Here is a 6,096-nt window from a genome sequence, read left to right as displayed (position 1 = left end):
AAAAAGGGTTTATTTGCCTTTGGAAATGGAGCCTGAATCTGAAATTATAGTTGTGCACCTACAACCTACATACATAAAAGAATGGAAAATGGGTTTGGGATTGGGGGTTTTCCTTTAGGTCAAACCCCAATTTTGGAATTAACCAAGTAATGAAAGAAAGTACTTGCAAGTAGATGTAAATGAAAGATTGAAATGTAAATCAATCAAGGGAGGTTGTGATAGCAACATTGATAGAAATTATTGTGTGGAATTGAATGTTGAAATCAATCGCCTCTTCAATGGTTGAGTCCTTGACTTGAATGCAACACCTAGCCTTGAAGGGAGACTTGAGATGCTCAATGATTGTAAGGAATTCTTGAATTCTCTTGAATGCTTGATTGCTTATGCAACTTGACCAAATTGAACTTCCACTTATGAAAATGAGAGGACAAATACCCCTTAAATACATGTCAATGAATTTGATTTTCGTCATAGGCTGACATCAAGAGTTTTTCCCACTCACTGCACAACCTTCTATGCAACCCTAGGAAGGGTCCTGTCCCAAAATAGGGAATCGATAGGGGCGCCACACCCCTATCCTAGGGGGGACAAGGGCACCACACCCCTATCCTACCCATTTCTACAGGGCAAAGTTTAGATAGGGTGGTGTGGAGGCCAAGAAAGAAGCTAATTATGAGGGTTGAACAGTCTCTGATCTCTGATTAGGTTAGAGGATTCAATCTCATGTGCGTGAGGACCCTAATGTGATGAAAAATTTATAGGTTCACAATTTTACAATACTACATTTAGCCCCCACTTTAGCAGGAGTATGAGTGTATGCCAATAGTGCTGGTAAAGTACAAGGAAACAGGATTGAAAGACTTTTACCACATTAGGGAGGCAAGATGCACCTAGCCCCAAATGGACTTAGGATCTTAGGACTTCAATTGACAAAGTAAAAGGGAAGATCAATAAGGAAATAACCATGATTGCAAGTAGCAAAGTTGCCCTCACTATGAGTCATGAAAGCAAGGATACTAAAGATTACAAAGCAAAAGAATGTTCACTAAGTAATTCTAAGTATCAAGAAGGAAAATATGAATGGAGTGTATGCCCCTATGTTAAAGCGATCACATGCTTCTTATTGGGAGAGATTTCTTTAAGGTAGGATACACCCAAGAGATAGAGAAGGGAGGGAGCACATTATCACAAGGATTTAGCCCCCAATCAAGGAATAAATCCAAGGATAATGAACACAAAACATGAGGTAGTTTCACTTTCCTCAGTGTCAGTATGTTGTATGATAACTCATATATATCATGTATGCATGTACATATAATTATTGTCATTCCCCAAAGAAGGACACAAGCTTGGAAGAAAGGGAATAGAGGATGTCTTTTGAGTCAACGTGAAAGAGACCAAGAAAATATCTCAATGCTTTGCATCATCCCCAAGTAGACATTAAGGGAACAATAGAAGAACAAGGATACACATAGAACAATGGTCACAAAAGAGAAAGAGAGAGAGAGAAGATCTACACTGCTAATATTGCTAATCTAGAACGATATCCACCTCTCGATCTTGTTGATCACTATTTTGGTAAGGCAAGAAACACGCCAAAGGAACGACATCAAGCATACCAGATGTAGCTATCACAAGATCCAAACAAGGACTATGGTCATGTGGTAAGTCACTTTGTTCGATTCTAGGAGCTAGGATTAGGGTTTGTGAAAATTTAGTTGATAAATGCTTGTCCACATCAACATATGCATACTCACTATCAGAAGAATTAGGAGTTGTATTGCCATGATGAATAACATTTTCACCCATTTCTTCATCAAATTTTAGAGAAGGAGGAGAAAGAACGTGAATAGGAGTAAAACCATCACATGTTTTGTGCAACTTATGATTTGGAGATGTAGGTTGAACATCTTGCTTAAGAGAAAAGGGAATCATGTCAACTGTTGGAGTTTGAGGAGATTGAGTATTTTGAGGGATAGCTTGACAAGATCAAACACAACGTCTTTGTCGGTGTTCTCTTGCACAACAATTTCATTGAGTCTTAGTGGAAGGCTGAGAAGGAGAAGGAAAACTTAAAAAAGTAGGAATCTTTCTCTCCTTGATAGTTGAAATTTTAGGTTGAGGTCTTTTAGGTTGAATAAGAGGAGAAGCAGGCCTCTTCTCTCGATAAGAGGAAGGAGGTGGAACTGCACCATAGAAAGGAGGAATGGTAGGTGTAGGAAGAAGACCATGTCCATCATGAGGAAGAGGTATAGATCTAACCTTAGGAGGAATATTGTTGTTCTCCTTAGGAGAAGGTATAGTCACATCCATAGAAATAGGTTGATGATATTTCTTAGGAGGGAGATTAGTTCTATCCGTGAGGGGAAGAACCTCATCTTGAAGAATATTAGGAATGTCAATTGTTGGGGATCTAGGTTGACTTAAGGATAAGATCATATCTTTCTTCCATTTTTGATAAGATTGAAAAATAGCATCGCTTCTTGATGGAAGAGATTAAAATTGTTTAGGCCAAAAAAAATCAATAGGAACACTGAGGCTTCTTTTGGATGGAGGAAATAAGATATGGTTCACGGTTATGATTTCTCCATTGTGAGGAAATTTTAGACACTTGTGGATTGGAGAAGCAATAGCCTCATGGAAGATAGCCAAGGATAGCCCAACTTCACATGAAATTTCTCATAAGAGGGTATGATAACAAAGTCAACATCCATGGATTTAGTATGAACTTCAACATGAAGGGTGATAGAGCCAATGGTAGGACAAGACAAGCCATCAAATAACTTCAAAATCACATTATAAGCATCATATATTGGTTTATGCAATTGTAAAGTGAAAAGATACTCTTCATTTATGACATTAACCATGCAAGAGGGATCAATAATGGCACCACGACAAGGGATATCCTTAACCTTTGTAACTATGTAGAAAGGGCCATCAGGTGCTCTAATGGTCTCGCTAGGGTCAAATGTAATACAAGGATCTAGATATAGTATTATTATCAATCAAATCTTGAATTTTATTCTTCAATACGAAACGTTTCTCAGTATCATGACCAGGCTGACGATGAAATTGACAAAATGAATTGTTATCAAAATAAGGGGATGCAAGTTTAGAAGGATCAACTTGTTTTATAGGAGGAAGTTTGATAACATTTTTGTGCAATAATTGAGACATAATACTATGTAAATATTCATTCAAAGAAGTAAATTATCTTTCTCTTTGGAAAGATTTAGAAATAGAAGGCACACCTTTTGTAGCATTCACATTGTGGTTGTTGATTGTATCATTGAACTTGATGAAGATTTTTGTTGGTTTGAACTTCACAAATGGATGTTGAACACTCCCCCCCTTATCACTCGAAGCCATAGGAGTGGATTGCTCTATTTGACTCACAACCAATTGATAATTGTGGAGTGTTGCACACAACTGTGGAAAGTAATTAAACTCAGACAAAATAAGCTTTTCCCTGATATCTTTTTGTAAATTAAAAATGAAAATTCTTTGAATATCATTATCAGGTACATGAAAAAAAATTTGAGCACACAAATGCTTATATCTACCAATGAAATCAATCACTTTTTCTTTAACATCTTGTTTACAATGCATTAAATCAGTCAAAGTGATTTTAGGACCAATGTTGTTTTGAAATTGTTGGATAAAATTGCTAGTTGTTGAAAGGAAGTGATATAATAAGAAGTGTAAAGCGGAAAAATGATCGAACCCTAGTTGCTCTCCCCTCTTCCAACTCCAAGGAGAGAGAAGGGAGGTTGCTAGGGTTGACAGTTTTCACTTAGGGAGACTTTACATTCAAAAGAGGGGTTGAAACCCACAAGATCCAATCCCACACAATGCAAGATTGGATGCTAAATGAGTTTCAAGGGTTAAGACAGCAAGGCTACCCTCTTTTGTAAAGAATGTTGATAGAGGAATTAAGCTAGGAATGCATAGAAAGTGAGAAAGATTCGCTTATAAACTGAGATATGGATATAGGATGAAGCTGCGGACCTGGAATTAGCAGTAAAATGTCGATACAGCGCTGTCCTGCAAATTTGAGCGAAAGTTGATGGGACGATGGCCCCCAGCGTGCACACGGTCCTCCGAAAAATCCGCGAAATGAAGGGGGATTTGTTCGTCTCTGCACAAGGATTCCAGATCTTCAATTTCAGCCGCGTACCTACAACCTACACACAGAAAAGCGAAGACGATTGGGGGGTTAGGGATTAGGGGTTTGCCTTTAGGTCAAACCCCGGTTTTGGAATTAACCAAGAAATGAGAAATGCTGTAAATGTAAATGTCTGTAATGTAAAACAAGTACTAATACCTTGTTGTAAGGATGTTTGTATCCTTATGTGCAAAGGTATAGATGTTGTTGTTTGTTGTATGTTGTAGTAGTAGTATGTGATCTCCTCTTCAATGGTTGAATCCTTGTCTTGAATGCAACACTTAGCCTTGAATGGAGACTTGGAATGATCAATTGCTTGAAGGAATGCTTGAATGCTTGAATGCTTGAGTATCGTTTCCACATATGTTCATCTTCTTTTTTTCTTTCTTTCTACCCAAATGGGAGAGGAAAATGTAGTTTATATACTTGCCAATTAGGGTTAATAGACTGATTTTCCCGACCTTAGGCCGACTAGGAAATGTTATTTTCCATTTTGCAAACAAAAAGACCCGAAGTCCCATAGGAGACCGGGCCCAAAATAGGGCCAGGGACCAGGGTGCTGGGCGCCATGGTCCTGGGGGACCAGGGCGCTGGGCGCTCTGGTCCCACCTCCCAGGACAATAGGGTGCAAAGGAGGTTCAGGCCAGGGTGCTAGAAAATGCAGTTTTTGGTGTCGTGGACAAGTTTCGGGGTCTCCATTCAGGTTCAGTGTTGCATCGCCATCGTGAAGACCGAAATGCAGTCGAAATTGCAAGTGTCACAATTTTAGGACGCTACAAGAAGACAAAGAGAAATACCATTGCAAATCCTTATCTCTTAGTGTTCTTGTAAACAATTTTGCAGGTAATCTTTTATCATAAGCAAAATCGGTACACAAGGTTTGAAATGTTTTGACATGCATAAGAGGATCACCTTTTTAGTTATAGAGTTCTAATTGAGGGATCTCAACATGTTTAGGTGGCATGAATTTAACAATATCAAGAGAAAGTGGGCTCACAACATCAAAGGCGGGAACACTAAACTTGGATTGACTCATAGAGGCAATTTTTTGTTGTAGGGAAGACACGATTTGAGCAAGATTGTTAATTGTCACTTCGGTAGAAGAATGGATGTTAGACATAGTTGATTGAGAAGGTGGTGTGATGTTATTGAAGGAAGGAATGGATTGAGAATAAGGTGGTGGGACATTATGATAAGTAGGCATAGGTGATGATTGGGTAGGAAAAGGGACACTTAAAGGAGGAACAAAGTTGTTAAAGGAATTTCCCCCTTGTGTCACATTGATTGGCTGAGGAATAATAAGAATACATATGGAAGACATAGGTAAAGATGAAGGATTAAATGAAGAAGAGGGATTGCCCCCATGACCAATGGTTGTAGGAATGACATTTTGAGTTGATGTAGCCATGATGTTGGGGGTAGAAGTAGGAATACTAGTCATAAGAGTAGTCAAAGGAATAGAAGGATTGACTTGTGTTGAAGGTTGTGAATAACCTAGGGTTTTGGCAGAACTCTTGATAGGCATGACATTAGAATCAACAATATGTGCAATACCACACAATATATCAATTCCATTCTTATCACTTTGAATCATGCGCTTAAGGCCTTCAATTAATGGAAGAGCTTCACTATTAGGGTATTCTTGGGACATCCATTATTGAAAGTTATCAAATTGATTGTCAAATGTGGAAAGTTGATCTATAGAGACTCTAGTTAAAGCTTCTTCTTCATCATGGGATTCATCAATGGGGTGAATATGCATATGATTAGGATGGGAAGAATTAGTATGACCCTCATTAAAGAAGTCACCCAAATTAGGCTCCATTTACTCAGTAATTAAACCTTTGGAGGCCTTAGTTCTAATGTTTCGTCTAATGGGGACAGGATAGGTAGAACTAATAGTGGAAAAACTCATGCACTAAAGGGAAAAT

The sequence above is a fragment of the Cryptomeria japonica genome, unplaced genomic scaffold, assembly GCF_030272615.1.
Source record: "Cryptomeria japonica unplaced genomic scaffold, Sugi_1.0 HiC_scaffold_60, whole genome shotgun sequence".
NCBI lineage: Eukaryota > Viridiplantae > Streptophyta > Pinopsida > Cupressales > Cupressaceae > Cryptomeria > Cryptomeria japonica.
Note: the sequence above shows the minus strand (reverse complement) of the source record.